The 17725-nt window shown below is 54.2% G+C and overlaps 21 non-coding genes across 21 annotated transcripts; all 21 read right to left on the bottom strand.

Moving 5' to 3' along the window:
* Window positions 1-132: 132 nt before the first annotated feature.
* TRNAD-GUC (transfer RNA aspartic acid (anticodon GUC)) lies at window positions 133-204 on the bottom strand. Its single transcript has one exon. It is a non-coding gene; the product is annotated as a tRNA-Asp (tRNA).
* A 635-nt stretch (window positions 205-839) lies between these two features.
* Window positions 840-911, bottom strand: TRNAD-GUC (transfer RNA aspartic acid (anticodon GUC)). Its single transcript has one exon. It is a non-coding gene; the product is annotated as a tRNA-Asp (tRNA).
* A 1333-nt stretch (window positions 912-2244) lies between these two features.
* Window positions 2245-2316, bottom strand: TRNAD-GUC (transfer RNA aspartic acid (anticodon GUC)). The gene has a single exon. It is a non-coding gene; the product is annotated as a tRNA-Asp (tRNA).
* A 635-nt stretch (window positions 2317-2951) lies between these two features.
* TRNAD-GUC (transfer RNA aspartic acid (anticodon GUC)) lies at window positions 2952-3023 on the bottom strand. Its single transcript has one exon. It is a non-coding gene; the product is annotated as a tRNA-Asp (tRNA).
* A 635-nt stretch (window positions 3024-3658) lies between these two features.
* On the bottom strand, window positions 3659-3730 carry TRNAD-GUC (transfer RNA aspartic acid (anticodon GUC)). Its single transcript has one exon. It is a non-coding gene; the product is annotated as a tRNA-Asp (tRNA).
* A 635-nt stretch (window positions 3731-4365) lies between these two features.
* Window positions 4366-4437, bottom strand: TRNAD-GUC (transfer RNA aspartic acid (anticodon GUC)). Its single transcript has one exon. It is a non-coding gene; the product is annotated as a tRNA-Asp (tRNA).
* A 635-nt stretch (window positions 4438-5072) lies between these two features.
* On the bottom strand, window positions 5073-5144 carry TRNAD-GUC (transfer RNA aspartic acid (anticodon GUC)). Its single transcript has one exon. It is a non-coding gene; the product is annotated as a tRNA-Asp (tRNA).
* Window positions 5145-5779: 635 nt separating this feature from the next.
* On the bottom strand, window positions 5780-5851 carry TRNAD-GUC (transfer RNA aspartic acid (anticodon GUC)). The gene has a single exon. It is a non-coding gene; the product is annotated as a tRNA-Asp (tRNA).
* Window positions 5852-6486: 635 nt separating this feature from the next.
* On the bottom strand, window positions 6487-6558 carry TRNAD-GUC (transfer RNA aspartic acid (anticodon GUC)). The gene has a single exon. It is a non-coding gene; the product is annotated as a tRNA-Asp (tRNA).
* A 635-nt stretch (window positions 6559-7193) lies between these two features.
* Window positions 7194-7265, bottom strand: TRNAD-GUC (transfer RNA aspartic acid (anticodon GUC)). Its single transcript has one exon. It is a non-coding gene; the product is annotated as a tRNA-Asp (tRNA).
* A 635-nt stretch (window positions 7266-7900) lies between these two features.
* TRNAD-GUC (transfer RNA aspartic acid (anticodon GUC)) lies at window positions 7901-7972 on the bottom strand. The gene has a single exon. It is a non-coding gene; the product is annotated as a tRNA-Asp (tRNA).
* A 635-nt stretch (window positions 7973-8607) lies between these two features.
* TRNAD-GUC (transfer RNA aspartic acid (anticodon GUC)) lies at window positions 8608-8679 on the bottom strand. The gene has a single exon. It is a non-coding gene; the product is annotated as a tRNA-Asp (tRNA).
* Window positions 8680-9314: 635 nt separating this feature from the next.
* Window positions 9315-9386, bottom strand: TRNAD-GUC (transfer RNA aspartic acid (anticodon GUC)). Its single transcript has one exon. It is a non-coding gene; the product is annotated as a tRNA-Asp (tRNA).
* A 635-nt stretch (window positions 9387-10021) lies between these two features.
* TRNAD-GUC (transfer RNA aspartic acid (anticodon GUC)) lies at window positions 10022-10093 on the bottom strand. The gene has a single exon. It is a non-coding gene; the product is annotated as a tRNA-Asp (tRNA).
* Window positions 10094-11435: 1342 nt separating this feature from the next.
* TRNAD-GUC (transfer RNA aspartic acid (anticodon GUC)) lies at window positions 11436-11507 on the bottom strand. Its single transcript has one exon. It is a non-coding gene; the product is annotated as a tRNA-Asp (tRNA).
* A 635-nt stretch (window positions 11508-12142) lies between these two features.
* Window positions 12143-12214, bottom strand: TRNAD-GUC (transfer RNA aspartic acid (anticodon GUC)). Its single transcript has one exon. It is a non-coding gene; the product is annotated as a tRNA-Asp (tRNA).
* A 635-nt stretch (window positions 12215-12849) lies between these two features.
* On the bottom strand, window positions 12850-12921 carry TRNAD-GUC (transfer RNA aspartic acid (anticodon GUC)). Its single transcript has one exon. It is a non-coding gene; the product is annotated as a tRNA-Asp (tRNA).
* A 1342-nt stretch (window positions 12922-14263) lies between these two features.
* On the bottom strand, window positions 14264-14335 carry TRNAD-GUC (transfer RNA aspartic acid (anticodon GUC)). The gene has a single exon. It is a non-coding gene; the product is annotated as a tRNA-Asp (tRNA).
* Window positions 14336-14970: 635 nt separating this feature from the next.
* On the bottom strand, window positions 14971-15042 carry TRNAD-GUC (transfer RNA aspartic acid (anticodon GUC)). The gene has a single exon. It is a non-coding gene; the product is annotated as a tRNA-Asp (tRNA).
* Window positions 15043-15677: 635 nt separating this feature from the next.
* On the bottom strand, window positions 15678-15749 carry TRNAD-GUC (transfer RNA aspartic acid (anticodon GUC)). Its single transcript has one exon. It is a non-coding gene; the product is annotated as a tRNA-Asp (tRNA).
* Window positions 15750-17091: 1342 nt separating this feature from the next.
* Window positions 17092-17163, bottom strand: TRNAD-GUC (transfer RNA aspartic acid (anticodon GUC)). The gene has a single exon. It is a non-coding gene; the product is annotated as a tRNA-Asp (tRNA).
* Between the last annotated feature and the right edge of the window lie 562 nt (window positions 17164-17725).

A 17725-nucleotide genomic window follows, 5' to 3' on the forward strand; every position in this document is an offset into this window, starting at 1 on the left:
CCAAGCTTCTCGGTATCAAACGGAAAGCTCGACTTCCTGAGGTGGGACCATGTCCAAGAAGGAACTGTGAGGACAGTCTTGGGAAAGAGCTCCGCAGGAAAGCAAGACTCGGGCGAGAAAAAATGCAAAGCTCTCCCCGTCGGGGAATCGAACCCCGGTCTCCCGCGTGACAGGCGGGGATACTCACCACTATACTAACGAGGAACAAGCTGCTGGCAGGGGCCTGTCGCGCTGTGGCCAAAGTCGAGCTGCTTGCGACCCCCCAGCAAGGCCTCTTTCCATGCACCTCTGAAATCAAAGGGGGTTGAAAGCAAACAAACGGCGGCAGTTGATGGAAATGGCATTCAGCTGAATGAATGACTGACATCCTCCGACAAAGACGGGACCTCTTGGAAAGTATGACGGAAAGATCGGGCAGTCTCCGGGCAGATGCCATTGCTCTTGGGATCTCTAGGGGTTCGGCCGGTTGTGCACCTCCTCAGATCTTCTGCCACCCTGAAAACAGCTCCTAAAGAGGATATCTGGAGTCCTCTTATTAGCCAAGTGGTCTGAAGAAAATCTCAAGTCTGACCATTTCAGCACACTGTTTCTTTTGCTCCGAAGGAAAAGTGGCGGTGCCGAGTCATTCCTAGGGATGAGGCGGTGCTTTTATAGGTGAAACCAACCTGCTACTGTCGGCGCTACGTGAACGAGGAGCTGGCGAGCGGCCAAGCTTCTCGGTATCAAACGGAAAGCTCGACTTCCTGAGGTGGGACCATGTCCAAGAAGGAACTGTGAGGACAGTCTTGGGAAAGAGCTCCGCACGAAAGCAAGACTCGGGCGAAAAAAAATGCAAAGCTCTCCCCGTCGGGGAATCGAACCCCGGTCTCCCGCGTGACAGGCGGGGATACTCACCACTATACTAACGAGGAACAAGCTGCTGGCAGGGGCCTGTCGCGCTGCGGCCAAAGTCGAGCTGCTTGCGACCCCCCAGCAAGGCCTCTTTCCATGCACCTCTGAAATCAAAGGGGGTTGAAAGCAAACAAACGGCGGCAGTTGATGGAAATGGCATTCAGCTGAATGAATGACTGACATCCTCCGACAAAGACGGGACCTCTTGGAAAGCCTCTTGGGCAGTCTCCGGGCAGATGCCATTGCTCTTGGGATCTCTAGGGGTTCGGCCGGTTGTGCACCTCCTCAGATCTTCTGCCACCCTGAAAACAGCTCCTAAAGAGGATATCTGGAGTCCTCTTATTAGCCAAGTGGTCTGAAGAAAATCTCAAGTCTGACCATTTCAGCACACTGTTTCTTTTGCGCCGAAGGAAAAGTGGCGGTGCCGAGTCATTCCTAGGGATGAGGCGGTGCTTTTATAGGTGAAACCAACCTGCTACTGTCGGCGCTACGTGAACGAGGAGCTGGCGAGCGGCCAAGCTTCTCGGTATCAAACGGAAAGCTCGACTTCCTGAGGTGGGACCATGTCCAAGAAGGAACTGTGAGGACAGTCTTGGGAAAGAGCTCCGCACGAAAGCAAGACTCGGGCGAGAAAAAATGCAAAGCTCTCCCCGTCGGGGAATCGAACCCCAGTCTCCCGCGTGACAGGCGGGGATACTCACCACTATACTAACGAGGAACAAGCTGCTGGCAGGGGCCTGTCGCGCTGCGGCCAAAGTCGAGCTGCTTGCGACCCCCCAGCAAGGCCTCTTTCCATGCACCTCTGAAATCAAAGGGGGTTGAAAGCAAACAAACGGCGGCAGTTGATGGAAATGGCATTCAGCTGAATGAATGACTGACATCCTCCGACAAAGACGGGACCTCTTGGAAAGTATGACGGAAAGATCGGGCAGTCTCCGGGCAGATGCCATTGCTCTTGGGATCTCTAGGGGTTCGGCCGGTTGTGCACCTCCTCAGATCTTCTGCCACCCTGAAAACAGCTCCTAAAGAGGATATCTGGAGTCCTCTTATTAGCCAAGTGGTCTGAAGAAAATCTCAAGTCTGACCATTTCAGCACACTGTTTCTTTTGCGCCGAAGGAAAAGTGGCGGTGCCGAGTCATTCCTAGGGATGAGGCGGTGCTTTTATAGGTGAAACCAACCTGCTACTGTCGGCGCTACGTGAACGAGGAGCTGGCGAGCGGCCAAGCTTCTCGGTATCAAACGGAAAGCTCGACTTCCTGAGGTGGGACCATGTCCAAGAAGGAACTGTGAGGACAGTCTTGGGAAAGAGCTCCGCACGAAAGCAAGACTCGGGCGAGAAAAAATGCAAAGCTCTCCCCGTCGGGGAATCGAACCCCGGTCTCCCGCGTGACAGGCGGGGATACTCACCACTATACTAACGAGGAACAAGCTGCTGGCAGGGGCCTGTCGCGCTGCGGCCAAAGTCGAGCTGCTTGCGACCCCCCAGCAAGGCCTCTTTCCATGCACCTCTGAAATCAAAGGGGGTTGAAAGCAAACAAACGGCGGCAGTTGATGGAAATGGCATTCAGCTGAATGAATGACTGACATCCTCCGACAAAGACGGGACCTCTTGGAAAGTATGACGGAAAGATCGGGCAGTCTCCGGGCAGATGCCATTGCTCTTGGGATCTCTAGGGGTTCGGCCGGTTGTGCACCTCCTCAGATCTTCTGCCACCCTGAAAACAGCTCCTAAAGAGGATATCTGGAGTCCTCTTATTAGCCAAGTGGTCTGAAGAAAATCTAAAGTCTGACCATTTCAGCACACTGTTTCTTTTGCGCCGAAGGAAAAGTGGCGGTGCCGAGTCATTCCTAGGGATGAGGCGGTGCTTTTATAGGTGAAACCAACCTGCTACTGTCGGCGCTACGTGAACGAGGAGCTGGCGAGCGGCCAAGCTTCTCGGTATCAAACGGAAAGCTCGACTTCCTGAGGTGGGACCATGTCCAAGAAGGAACTGTGAGGACAGTCTTGGGAAAGAGCTCCGCACGAAAGCAAGACTCGGGCGAGAAAAAATGCAAAGCTCTCCCCGTCGGGGAATCGAACCCCGGTCTCCCGCGTGACAGGCGGGGATACTCACCACTATACTAACGAGGAACAAGCTGCTGGCAGGGGCCTGTCGCGCTGCGGCCAAAGTCGAGCTGCTTGCGACCCCCCAGCAAGGCCTCTTTCCATGCACCTCTGAAATCAAAGGGGGTTGAAAGCAAACAAACGGCGGCAGTTGATGGAAATGGCATTCAGCTGAATGAATGACTGACATCCTCCGACAAAGACGGGACCTCTTGGAAAGTATGACGGAAAGATCGGGCAGTCTCCGGGCAGATGCCATTGCTCTTGGGATCTCTAGGGGTTCGGCCGGTTGTGCACCTCCTCAGATCTTCTGCCACCCTGAAAACAGCTCCTAAAGAGGATATCTGGAGTCCTCTTATTAGCCAAGTGGTCTGAAGAAAATCTCAAGTCTGACCATTTCAGCACACTGTTTCTTTTGCGCCGAAGGAAAAGTGGCGGTGCCGAGTCATTCCTAGGGATGAGGCGGTGCTTTTATAGGTGAAACCAACCTGCTACTGTCGGCGCTACGTGAACGAGGAGCTGGCGAGCGGCCAAGCTTCTCGGTATCAAACGGAAAGCTCGACTTCCTGAGGTGGGACCATGTCCAAGAAGGAACTGTGAGGACAGTCTTGGGAAAGAGCTCCGCACGAAAGCAAGACTCGGGCGAGAAAAAATGCAAAGCTCTCCCCGTCGGGGAATCGAACCCCGGTCTCCCGCGTGACAGGCGGGGATACTCACCACTATACTAACGAGGAACAAGCTGCTGGCAGGGGCCTGTCGCGCTGCGGCCAAAGTCGAGCTGCTTGCGACCCCCCAGCAAGGCCTCTTTCCATGCACCTCTGAAATCAAAGGGGGTTGAAAGCAAACAAACGGCGGCAGTTGATGGAAATGGCATTCAGCTGAATGAATGACTGACATCCTCCGACAAAGACGGGACCTCTTGGAAAGTATGACGGAAAGATCGGGCAGTCTCCGGGCAGATGCCATTGCTCTTGGGATCTCTAGGGGTTCGGCCGGTTGTGCACCTCCTCAGATCTTCTGCCACCCTGAAAACAGCTCCTAAAGAGGATATCTGGAGTCCTCTTATTAGCCAAGTGGTCTGAAGAAAATCTAAAGTCTGACCATTTCAGCACACTGTTTCTTTTGCGCCGAAGGAAAAGTGGCGGTGCCGAGTCATTCCTAGGGATGAGGCGGTGCTTTTATAGGTGAAACCAACCTGCTACTGTCGGCGCTACGTGAACGAGGAGCTGGCGAGCGGCCAAGCTTCTCGGTATCAAACGGAAAGCTCGACTTCCTGAGGTGGGACCATGTCCAAGAAGGAACTGTGAGGACAGTCTTGGGAAAGAGCTCCGCACGAAAGCAAGACTCGGGCGAGAAAAAATGCAAAGCTCTCCCCGTCGGGGAATCGAACCCCGGTCTCCCGCGTGACAGGCGGGGATACTCACCACTATACTAACGAGGAACAAGCTGCTGGCAGGGGCCTGTCGCGCTGCGGCCAAAGTCGAGCTGCTTGCGACCCCCCAGCAAGGCCTCTTTCCATGCACCTCTGAAATCAAAGGGGGTTGAAAGCAAACAAACGGCGGCAGTTGATGGAAATGGCATTCAGCTGAATGAATGACTGACATCCTCCGACAAAGACGGGACCTCTTGGAAAGTATGACGGAAAGATCGGGCAGTCTCCGGGCAGATGCCATTGCTCTTGGGATCTCTAGGGGTTCGGCCGGTTGTGCACCTCCTCAGATCTTCTGCCACCCTGAAAACAGCTCCTAAAGAGGATATCTGGAGTCCTCTTATTAGCCAAGTGGTCTGAAGAAAATCTCAAGTCTGACCATTTCAGCACACTGTTTCTTTTGCGCCGAAGGAAAAGTGGCGGTGCCGAGTCATTCCTAGGGATGAGGCGGTGCTTTTATAGGTGAAACCAACCTGCTACTGTCGGCGCTACGTGAACGAGGAGCTGGCGAGCGGCCAAGCTTCTCGGTATCAAACGGAAAGCTCGAATTCCTGAGGTGGGACCATGTCCAAGAAGGAACTGTGAGGACAGTCTTGGGAAAGAGCTCCGCACGAAAGCAAGACTCGGGCGAGAAAAAATGCAAAGCTCTCCCCGTCGGGGAATCGAACCCCGGTCTCCCGCGTGACAGGCGGGGATACTCACCACTATACTAACGAGGAACAAGCTGCTGGCAGGGGCCTGTCGCGCTGCGGCCAAAGTCGAGCTGCTTGCGACCCCCCAGCAAGGCCTCTTTCCATGCACCTCTGAAATCAAAGGGGGTTGAAAGCAAACAAATGGCGGCAGTTGATGGAAATGGCATTCAGCTGAATGAATGACTGACATCCTCCGACAAAGACGGGACCTCTTGGAAAGTATGACGGAAAGATCGGGCAGTCTCCGGGCAGATGCCATTGCTCTTGGGATCTCTAGGGGTTCGGCCGGTTGTGCACCTCCTCAGATCTTCTGCCACCCTGAAAACAGCTCCTAAAGAGGATATCTGGAGTCCTCTTATTAGCCAAGTGGTCTGAAGAAAATCTCAAGTCTGACCATTTCAGCACACTGTTTCTTTTGCGCCGAAGGAAAAGTGGCGGTGCCGAGTCATTCCTAGGGATGAGGCGGTGCTTTTATAGGTGAAACCAACCTGCTACTGTCGGCGCTACGTGAACGAGGAGCTGGCGAGCGGCCAAGCTTCTCGGTATCAAACGGAAAGCTCGACTTCCTGAGGTGGGACCATGTCCAAGAAGGAACTGTGAGGACAGTCTTGGGAAAGAGCTCCGCACGAAAGCAAGACTCGGGCGAGAAAAAATGCAAAGCTCTCCCCGTCGGGGAATCGAACCCCGGTCTCCCGCGTGACAGGCGGGGATACTCACCACTATACTAACGAGGAACAAGCTGCTGGCAGGGGCCTGTCGCGCTGTGGCCAAAGTCGAGCTGCTTGCGACCCCCCAGCAAGGCCTCTTTCCATGCACCTCTGAAATCAAAGGGGGTTGAAAGCAAACAAACGGCGGCAGTTGATGGAAATGGCATTCAGCTGAATGAATGACTGACATCCTCCGGCAAAGACGGGACCTCTTGGAAAGTATGACGGAAAGATCGGGCAGTCTCCGGGCAGATGCCATTGCTCTTGGGATCTCTAGGGGTTCGGCCGGTTGTGCACCTCCTCAGATCTTCTGCCACCCTGAAAACAGCTCCTAAAGAGGATATCTGGAGTCCTCTTATTAGCCAAGTGGTCTGAAGAAAATCTCAAGTCTGACCATTTCAGCACACTGTTTCTTTTGCTCCGAAGGAAAAGTGGCGGTGCCGAGTCATTCCTAGGGATGAGGCGGTGCTTTTATAGGTGAAACCAACCTGCTACTGTCGGCGCTACGTGAACGAGGAGCTGGCGAGCGGCCAAGCTTCTCGGTATCAAACGGAAAGCTCGACTTCCTGAGGTGGGACCATGTCCAAGAAGGAACTGTGAGGACAGTCTTGGGAAAGAGCTCCGCACGAAAGCAAGACTCGGGCGAGAAAAAATGCAAAGCTCTCCCCGTCGGGGAATCGAACCCCGGTCTCCCGCGTGACAGGCGGGGATACTCACCACTATACTAACGAGGAACAAGCTGCTGGCAGGGGCCTGTCGCGCTGCGGCCAAAGTCGAGCTGCTTGCGACCCCCCAGCAAGGCCTCTTTCCATGCACCTCTGAAATCAAAGGGGGTTGAAAGCAAACAAACGGCGGCAGTTGATGGAAATGGCATTCAGCTGAATGAATGACTGACATCCTCCGACAAAGACGGGACCTCTTGGAAAGTATGACGGAAAGATCGGGCAGTCTCCGGGCAGATGCCATTGCTCTTGGGATCTCTAGGGGTTCGGCCGGTTGTGCACCTCCTCAGATCTTCTGCCACCCTGAAAACAGCTCCTAAAGAGGATATCTGGAGTCCTCTTATTAGCCAAGTGGTCTGAAGAAAATCTCAAGTCTGACCATTTCAGCACACTGTTTCTTTTGCGCCGAAGGAAAAGTGGCGGTGCCGAGTCATTCCTAGGGATGAGGCGGTGCTTTTATAGGTGAAACCAACCTGCTACTGTCGGCGCTACGTGAACGAGGAGCTGGCGAGCGGCCAAGCTTCTCGGTATCAAACGGAAAGCTCGACTTCCTGAGGTGGGACCATGTCCAAGAAGGAACTGTGAGGACAGTCTTGGGAAAGAGCTCCGCACGAAAGCAAGACTCGGGCGAGAAAAAATGCAAAGCTCTCCCCGTCGGGGAATCGAACCCCGGTCTCCCGCGTGACAGGCGGGGATACTCACCACTATACTAACGAGGAACAAGCTGCTGGCAGGGGCCTGTCGCGCTGCGGCCAAAGTCGAGCTGCTTGCGACCCCCCAGCAAGGCCTCTTTCCATGCACCTCTGAAATCAAAGGGGGTTGAAAGCAAACAAACGGCGGCAGTTGATGGAAATGGCATTCAGCTGAATGAATGACTGACATCCTCCGACAAAGACGGGACCTCTTGGAAAGTATGACGGAAAGATCGGGCAGTCTCCGGGCAGATGCCATTGCTCTTGGGATCTCTAGGGGTTCGGCCGGTTGTGCACCTCCTCAGATCTTCTGCCACCCTGAAAACAGCTCCTAAAGAGGATATCTGGAGTCCTCTTATTAGCCAAGTGGTCTGAAGAAAATCTCAAGTCTGACCATTTCAGCACACTGTTTCTTTTGCGCCGAAGGAAAAGTGGCGGTGCCGAGTCATTCCTAGGGATGAGGCGGTGCTTTTATAGGTGAAACCAACCTGCTACTGTCGGCGCTACGTGAACGAGGAGCTGGCGAGCGGCCAAGCTTCTCGGTATCAAACGGAAAGCTCGACTTCCTGAGGTGGGACCATGTCCAAGAAGGAACTGTGAGGACAGTCTTGGGAAAGAGCTCCGCACGAAAGCAAGACTCGGGCGAGAAAAAATGCAAAGCTCTCCCCGTCGGGGAATCGAACCCCGGTCTCCCGCGTGACAGGCGGGGATACTCACCACTATACTAACGAGGAACAAGCTGCTGGCAGGGGCCTGTCGCGCTGCGGCCAAAGTCGAGCTGCTTGCGACCCCCCAGCAAGGCCTCTTTCCATGCACCTCTGAAATCAAAGGGGGTTGAAAGCAAACAAACGGCGGCAGTTGATGGAAATGGCATTCAGCTGAATGAATGACTGACATCCTCCGACAAAGACGGGACCTCTTGGAAAGTATGACGGAAAGATCGGGCAGTCTCCGGGCAGATGCCATTGCTCTTGGGATCTCTAGGGGTTCGGCCGGTTGTGCACCTCCTCAGATCTTCTGCCACCCTGAAAACAGCTCCTAAAGAGGATATCTGGAGTCCTCTTATTAGCCAAGTGGTCTGAAGAAAATCTCAAGTCTGACCATTTCAGCACACTGTTTCTTTTGCGCCGAAGGAAAAGTGGCGGTGCCGAGTCATTCCTAGGGATGAGGCGGTGCTTTTATAGGTGAAACCAACCTGCTACTGTCGGCGCTACGTGAACGAGGAGCTGGCGAGCGGCCAAGCTTCTAGGTATCAAACGGAAAGCTCGACTTCCTGAGGTGGGACCATGTCCGAGAAGGAACTTTGAGGACAGTCTTGGGAAAGAGCTCCGCACGAAAGCAAGACTCGGGCGAGAAAAAATGCAAAGCTCTCCCCGTCGGGGAATCGAACCCCGGTCTCCCGCGTGACAGGCGGGGATACTCACCACTATACTAACGAGGAACAAGCTGCTGGCAGGGGCCTGTCGCGCTGCGGCCAAAGTCGAGCTGCTTGCGACCTTCCAGCAAGGCCTCTTTCCATGCACCTCTGAAATCAAAGGGGGTTGAAAGCAAACAAACGGCGGCAGTTGATGGAAATGGCATTCAGCTGAATGAATGACTGACATCCTCCGACAAAGACGGGACCTCTTGGAAAGTATGACGGAAAGATCGGGCAGTCTCCGGGCAGATGCCATTGCTCTTGGGATCTCTAGGGGTTCGGCCGGTTGTGCACCTCCTCAGATCTTCTGCCACCCTGAAAACAGCTCCTAAAGAGGATATCTGGAGTCCTCTTATTAGCCAAGTGGTCTGAAGAAAATCTCAAGTCTGACCATTTCAGCACACTGTTTCTTTTGCGCCGAAGGAAAAGTGGCGGTGCCGAGTCATTCCTAGGGATGAGGCGGTGCTTTTATAGGTGAAACCAACCTGCTACTGTCGGCGCTACGTGAACGAGGAGCTGGCGAGCGGCCAAGCTTCTCGGTATCAAACGGAAAGCTCGACTTCCTGAGGTGGGACCATGTCCAAGAAGGAACTGTGAGGACAGTCTTGGGAAAGAGCTCCGCACGAAAGCAAGACTCGGGCGAGAAAAAATGCAAAGCTCTCCCCGTCGGGGAATCGAACCCCGGTCTCCCGCGTGACAGGCGGGGATACTCACCACTATACTAACGAGGAACAAGCTGCTGGCAGGGGCCTGTCGCGCTGTGGCCAAAGTCGAGCTGCTTGCGACCCCCCAGCAAGGCCTCTTTCCATGCACCTCTGAAATCAAAGGGGGTTGAAAGCAAACAAAGGGCGGCAGTTGATGGAAATGGCATTCAGCTGAATGAATGACTGACATCCTCCGACAAAGACGGGACCTCTTGGAAAGTATGACGGAAAGATCGGGCAGTCTCCGGGCAGATGCCATTGCTCTTGGGATCTCTAGGGGTTCGGCCGGTTGTGCACCTCCTCAGATCTTCTGCCACCCTGAAAACAGCTCCTAAAGAGGATATCTGGAGTCCTCTTATTAGCCAAGTGGTCTGAAGAAAATCTCAAGTCTGACCATTTCAGCACACTGTTTCTTTTGTGCCGAAGGAAAAGTGGCGGTGCCGAGTCATTCCTAGGGATGAGGCGGTGCTTTTATAGGTGAAACCAACCTGCTACTGTCGGCGCTACGTGAACGAGGAGCTGGCGAGCGGCCAAGCTTCTCGGTATCAAACGGAAAGCTCGACTTCCTGAGGTGGGACCATGTCCAAGAAGGAACTGTGAGGACAGTCTTGGGAAAGAGCTCCGCACGAAAGCAAGACTCGGGCGAGAAAAAATGCAAAGCTCTCCCCGTCGGGGAATCGAACCCCGGTCTCCCGCGTGACAGGCGGGGATACTCACCACTATACTAACGAGGAACAAGCTGCTGGCAGGGGCCTGTCGCGCTGCAGCCAAAGTCGAGCTGCTTGCGACCCCCCAGCAAGGCCTCTTTCCATGCACCTCTGAAATCAAAGGGGGTTGAAAGCAAACAAACGGCGGCAGTTGATGGAAATGGCATTCAGCTGAATGAATGACTGACATCCTCCGACAAAGACGGGACCTCTTGGAAAGTATGACGGAAAGATCGGGCAGTCTCCGGGCAGATGCCATTGCTCTTGGGATCTCTAGGGGTTCGGCCGGTTGTGCACCTCCTCAGATCTTCTGCCACCCTGAAAACAGCTCCTAAAGAGGATATCTGGAGTCCTCTTATTAGCCAAGTGGTCTGAAGAAAATCTCAAGTCTGACCATTTCAGCACACTGTTTCTTTTGCGCCGAAGGAAAAGTGGCGGTGCCGAGTCATTCCTAGGGATGAGGCGGTGCTTTTATAGGTGAAACCAACCTGCTACTGTCGGCGCTACGTGAACGAGGAGCTGGCGAGCGGCCAAGCTTCTCGGTATCAAACGGAAAGCTCGACTTCCTGAGGTGGGACCATGTCCAAGAAGGAACTGTGAGGACAGTCTTGGGAAAGAGCTCCGCACGAAAGCAAGACTCGGGCGAGAAAAAATGCAAAGCTCTCCACGTCGGGGAATCGAACCCCGGTCTCCCGCGTGACAGGCGGGGATACTCACCACTATACTAACGAGGAACAAGCTGCTGGCAGGGGCCTGTCGCGCTGCGGCCAAAGTCGAGCTGCTTGCGACCCCCCAGCAAGGCCTCTTTCCATGCACCTCTGAAATCAAAGGGGGTTGAAAGCAAACAAACGGCGGCAGTTGATGGAAATGGCATTCAGCTGAATGAATGACTGACATCCTCCGACAAAGACGGGACCTCTTGGAAAGTATGACGGAAAGATCGGGCAGTCTCCGGGCAGATGCCATTGCTCTTGGGATCTCTAGGGGTTCGGCCGGTTGTGCACCTCCTCAGATCTTCTGCCACCCTGAAAACAGCTCCTAAAGAGGATATCTGGAGTCCTCTTATTAGCCAAGTGGTCTGAAGAAAATCTCAAGTCTGACCATTTCAGCACACTGTTTCTTTTGCGCCGAAGGAAAAGTGGCGGTGCCGAGTCATTCCTAGGGATGAGGCGGTGCTTTTATAGGTGAAACCAACCTGCTACTGTCGGCGCTACGTGAACGAGGAGCTGGCGAGCGGCCAAGCTTCTCGGTATCAAACGGAAAGCTCGACTTCCTGAGGTGGGACCATGTCCAAGAAGGAACTGTGAGGACAGTCTTGGGAAAGAGCTCCGCACGAAAGCAAGACTCGGGCGAGAAAAAATGCAAAGCTCTCCCCGTCGGGGAATCGAACCCCGGTCTCCCGCGTGACAGGCGGGGATACTCACCACTATACTAACGAGGAACAAGCTGCTGGCAGGGGCCTGTCGCGCTGTGGCCAAAGTCGAGCTGCTTGCGACCCCCCAGCAAGGCCTCTTTCCATGCACCTCTGAAATCAAAGGGGGTTGAAAGCAAACAAACGGCGGCAGTTGATGGAAATGGCATTCAGCTGAATGAATGACTGACATCCTCCGGCAAAGACGGGACCTCTTGGAAAGTATGACGGAAAGATCGGGCAGTCTCCGGGCAGATGCCATTGCTCTTGGGATCTCTAGGGGTTCGGCCGGTTGTGCACCTCCTCAGATCTTCTGCCACCCTGAAAACAGCTCCTAAAGAGGATATCTGGAGTCCTCTTATTAGCCAAGTGGTCTGAAGAAAATCTCAAGTCTGACCATTTCAGCACACTGTTTCTTTTGCTCCGAAGGAAAAGTGGCGGTGCCGAGTCATTCCTAGGGATGAGGCGGTGCTTTTATAGGTGAAACCAACCTGCTACTGTCGGCGCTACGTGAACGAGGAGCTGGCGAGCGGCCAAGCTTCTCGGTATCAAACGGAAAGCTCGACTTCCTGAGGTGGGACCATGTCCAAGAAGGAACTGTGAGGACAGTCTTGGGAAAGAGCTCCGCACGAAAGCAAGACTCGGGCGAGAAAAAATGCAAAGCTCTCCCCGTCGGGGAATCGAACCCCGGTCTCCCGCGTGACAGGCGGGGATACTCACCACTATACTAACGAGGAACAAGCTGCTGGCAGGGGCCTGTCGCGCTGCGGCCAAAGTCGAGCTGCTTGCGACCCCCCAGCAAGGCCTCTTTCCATGCACCTCTGAAATCAAAGGGGGTTGAAAGCAAACAAACGGCGGCAGTTGATGGAAATGGCATTCAGCTGAATGAATGACTGACATCCTCCGACAAAGACGGGACCTCTTGGAAAGTATGACGGAAAGATCGGGCAGTCTCCGGGCAGATGCCATTGCTCTTGGGATCTCTAGGGGTTCGGCCGGTTGTGCACCTCCTCAGATCTTCTGCCACCCTGAAAACAGCTCCTAAAGAGGATATCTGGAGTCCTCTTATTAGCCAAGTGGTCTGAAGAAAATCTCAAGTCTGACCATTTCAGCACACTGTTTCTTTTGCGCCGAAGGAAAAGTGGCGGTGCCGAGTCATTCCTAGGGATGAGGCGGTGCTTTTATAGGTGAAACCAACCTGCTACTGTCGGCGCTACGTGAACGAGGAGCTGGCGAGCGGCCAAGCTTCTCGGTATCAAACGGAAAGCTCGACTTCCTGAGGTGGGACCATGTCCAAGAAGGAACTGTGAGGACAGTCTTGGGAAAGAGCTCCGCACGAAAGCAAGACTCGGGCGAGAAAAAATGCAAAGCTCTCCCCGTCGGGGAATCGAACCCCGGTCTCCCGCGTGACAGGCGGGGATACTCACCACTATACTAACGAGGAACAAGCTGCTGGCAGGGGCCTGTCGCGCTGCGGCCAAAGTCGAGCTGCTTGCGACCCCCCAGCAAGGCCTCTTTCCATGCACCTCTGAAATCAAAGGGGGTTGAAAGCAAACAAACGGCGGCAGTTGATGGAAATGGCATTCAGCTGAATGAATGACTGACATCCTCCGACAAAGACGGGACCTCTTGGAAAGTATGACGGAAAGATCGGGCAGTCTCCGGGCAGATGCCATTGCTCTTGGGATCTCTAGGGGTTCGGCCGGTTGTGCACCTCCTCAGATCTTCTGCCACCCTGAAAACAGCTCCTAAAGAGGATATCTGGAGTCCTCTTATTAGCCAAGTGGTCTGAAGAAAATCTCAAGTCTGACCATTTCAGCACACTGTTTCTTTTGCGCCGAAGGAAAAGTGGCGGTGCCGAGTCATTCCTAGGGATGAGGCGGTGCTTTTATAGGTGAAACCAACCTGCTACTGTCGGCGCTACGTGAACGAGGAGCTGGCGAGCGGCCAAGCTTCTCGGTATCAAACGGAAAGCTCGACTTCCTGAGGTGGGACCATGTCCAAGAAGGAACTGTGAGGACAGTCTTGGGAAAGAGCTCCGCACGAAAGCAAGACTCGGGCGAGAAAAAATGCAAAGCTCTCCACGTCGGGGAATCGAACCCCGGTCTCCCGCGTGACAGGCGGGGATACTCACCACTATACTAACGAGGAACAAGCTGCTGGCAGGGGCCTGTCGCGCTGCGGCCAAAGTCGAGCTGCTTGCGACCCCCCAGCAAGGCCTCTTTCCATGCACCTCTGAAATCAAAGGGGGTTGAAAGCAAACAAACGGCGGCAGTTGATGGAAATGGCATTCAGCTGAATGAATGACTGACATCCTCCGACAAAGACGGGACCTCTTGGAAAGTATGACGGAAAGATCGGGCAGTCTCCGGGCAGATGCCATTGCTCTTGGGATCTCTAGGGGTTCGGCCGGTTGTGCACCTCCTCAGATCTTCTGCCACCCTGAAAACAGCTCCTAAAGAGGATATCTGGAGTCCTCTTATTAGCCAAGTGGTCTGAAGAAAATCTCAAGTCTGACCATTTCAGCACACTGTTTCTTTTGCGCCGAAGGAAAAGTGGCGGTGCCGAGTCATTCCTAGGGATGAGGCGGTGCTTTTATAGGTGAAACCAACCTGCTACTGTCGGCGCTACGTGAACGAGGAGCTGGCGAGCGGCCAAGCTTCTCGGTATCAAACGGAAAGCTCGACTTCCTGAGGTGGGACCATGTCCAAGAAGGAACTGTGAGGACAGTCTTGGGAAAGAGCTCCGCACGAAAGCAAGACTCGGGCGAGAAAAAATGCAAAGCTCTCCCCGTCGGGGAATCGAACCCCGGTCTCCCGCGTGACAGGCGGGGATACTCACCACTATACTAACGAGGAACAAGCTGCTGGCAGGGGCCTGTCGCGCTGCGGCCAAAGTCGAGCTGCTTGCGACCCCCCAGCAAGGCCTCTTTCCATGCACCTCTGAAATCAAAGGGGGTTGAAAGCAAACAAACGGCGGCAGTTGATGGAAATGGCATTCAGCTGAATGAATGACTGACATCCTCCGACAAAGACGGGACCTCTTGGAAAGTATGACGGAAAGATCGGGCAGTCTCCGGGCAGATGCCATTGCTCTTGGGATCTCTAGGGGTTCTGCCGGTTGTGCACCTCCTCAGATCTTCTGCCACCCTGAAAACAGCTCCCAAAGAGGATATCTGGAGTCCTCTTATTAGCCAAGTGGTCTGAAGAAAATCTCAAGTCTCACCATTTCAGCACACTGTTTCTTTTGCGCCGAAGGAAAAGTGGCGGTGCCGAGTCATTCCTAGGGATGAGGCGGTGCTTTTATAGGTGAAACCAACCTGCTACTGTCGGCGCTACGTGAACGAGGAGCTGGCGAGCGGCCAAGCTTCTCGGTATCAAACGGAAAGCTCGACTTCCTGAGGTGGGACCATGTCCAAGAAGGAACTGTGAGGACAGTCTTGGGAAAGAGCTCCGCACGAAAGCAAGACTCGGGCGAGAAAAAATGCAAAGCTCTCCCCGTCGGGGAATCGAACCCCGGTCTCCCGCGTGACAGGCGGGGATACTCACCACTATACTAACGAGGAACAAGCTGCTGGCAGGGGCCTGTCGCGCTGCGGCCAAAGTCGAGCTGCTTGCGACCCCCCAGCAAGGCCTCTTTCCATGCACCTCTGAAATCAAAGGGGGTTGAAAGCAAACAAACGGCGGCAGTTGATGGAAATGGCATTCAGCTGAATGAATGACTGACATCCTCCGACAAAGACGGGACCTCTTGGAAAGTATGACGGAAAGATCGGGCAGTCTCCGGGCAGATGCCATTGCTCTTGGGATCTCTAGGGGTTCGGCCGGTTGTGCACCTCCTCAGATCTTCTGCCACCCTGAAAACAGCTCCTAAAGAGGATATCTGGAGTCCTCTTATTAGCCAAGTGGTCTGAAGAAAATCTCAAGTCTGACCATTTCAGCACACTGTTTCTTTTGCGCCGAAGGAAAAGTGGCGGTGCCGAGTCATTCCTAGGGATGAGGCGGTGCTTTTATAGGTGAAACCAACCTGCTACTGTCGGCGCTACGTGAACGAGGAGCTGGCGAGCGGCCAAGCTTCTCGGTATCAAACGGAAAGCTCGACTTCCTGAGGTGGGACCATGTCCAAGAAGGAACTGTGAGGACAGTCTTGGGAAAGAGCTCCGCACGAAAGCAAGACTCGGGCGAGAAAAAATGCAAAGCTCTCCCCGTCGGGGAATCGAACCCCGGTCTCCCGCGTGACAGGCGGGGATACTCACCACTATACTAACGAGGAACAAGCTGCTGGCAGGGGCCTGTCGCGCTGCTGCCAAAGACGAGCTGCTTGCGACCCCCCAGCAAGGCCTCTTTCCATGCACCTCTGAAATCAAAGGGGGTTGAAAGCAAACAAACGGCGGCAGTTGATGGAAATGGCATTCAGCTGAATGAATGACTGACATCCTCCGACAAAGACGGGACCTCTTGGAAAGTATGACGGAAAGATCGGGCAGTCTCCGGGCAGATGCCATTGCTCTTGGGATCTCTAGGGGTTCGGCCGGTTGTGCACCTCCTCAGATCTTCTGCCACCCTGAAAACAGCTCCTAAAGAGGATATCTGGAGTCCTCTTATTAGCCAAGTGGTCTGAAGAAAATCTCAAGTCTGACCATTTCAGCACACTGTTTCTTTTGCGCCGAAGGAAAAGTGGCGGTGCCGAGTCATTCCTAGGGATGAGGCGGTGCTTTTATAGGTGAAACCAACCTGCTACTGTCGGCGCTACGTGAACGAGGAGCTGGCGAGCGGCCAAGCTTCTCGGTATCAAACGGAAAGCTCGACTTCCTGAGGTGGGACCATGTCCAAGAAGGAACTGTGAGGACAGTCTTGGGAAAGAGCTCCGCACGAAAGCAAGACTCGGGCGAGAAAAAATGCAAAGCTCTCCCCATTGGGGAATCGAACCCCGGTCTCCCGCGTGACAGGCGGGGATACTCACCACTATACTAACGAGGAACAAGCTGCTGGCAGGGGCCTGTCGCGCTGCTGCCAAAGTGGAGCTGCTTGCGACCCCCCAGCAAGGCCTCTTTCCATGCACCTCTGAAATCAAAGGGGGTTGAAAGCAAACAAACGGCGGCAGTTGATGGAAATGGCATTCAGCTGAATGAATGACTGACATCCTCCGACAAAGACGGGACCTCTTGGAAAGTATGACGGAAAGATCGGGCAGTCTCCGGGCAGATGCCATTGCTCTTGGGATCTCTAGGGGTTCGGCCGGTTGTGCACCTCCTCAGATCTTCTGCCACCCTGAAAACAGCTCCTAAAGAGGATATCTGGAGTCCTCTTATTAGCCAAGTGGTCTGAAGAAAATCTCAAGTCTGACCATTTCAGCACACTGTTTCTTTTGCGCCGAAGGAAAAGTGGCGGTGCCGAGTCATTCCTAGGGATGAGGCGGTGCTTTTATAGGTGAAACCAACCTGCTACTGTCGGCGCTACGTGAACGAGGAGCTGGCGAGCGGCCAAGCTTCTAGGTATCAAACGGAAAGCTCGACTTCCTGAGGTGGGACCATGTCCGAGAAGGAACTTTGAGGACAGTCTTGGGAAAGAGCTCCGCACGAAAGCAAGACTCGGGCGAGAAAAAATGCAAAGCTCTCCCCGTCGGGGAATCGAACCCCGGTCTCCCGCGTGACAGGCGGGGATACTCACCACTATACTAACGAGGAACAAGCTGCTGGCAGGGGCCTGTCGCGCTGCGGCCAAAATCGAGCTGCTTGCGACCCCCCAGCAAGGCCTCTTTCCATGCACCTCTGAAATCAAAGGGGGTTGAAAGCAAACAAACGGCGGCAGTTGATGGAAATGGCATTCAGCTGAATGAATGACTGACATCCTCCGACAAAGACGGGACCTCTTGGAAAGTATGACGGAAAGATCGGGCAGTCTCCGGGCAGATGCCATTGCTCTTGGGATCTCTAGGGGTTCGGCCGGTTGTGCACCTCCTCAGATCTTCTGCCACCCTGAAAACAGCTCCTAAAGAGGATATCTGGAGTCCTCTTATTAGCCAAGTGGTCTGAAGAAAATCTCAAGTCTGACCATTTCAGCACACTGTTTCTTTTGCGCCGAAGGAAAAGTGGCGGTGCCGAGTCATTCCTAGGGATGAGGCGGTGCTTTTATAGGTGAAACCAACCTGCTACTGTCGGCGCTACGTGAACGAGGAGCTGGCGAGCGGCCAAGCTTCTCGGTATCAAACGGAAAGCTCGACTTCCTGAGGTGGGACCATGTCCAAGA

The sequence above is a fragment of the Engystomops pustulosus genome, chromosome 7, assembly GCF_040894005.1.
Source record: "Engystomops pustulosus chromosome 7, aEngPut4.maternal, whole genome shotgun sequence".
Taxonomy (NCBI): Eukaryota; Metazoa; Chordata; class Amphibia; order Anura; family Leptodactylidae; genus Engystomops; species Engystomops pustulosus.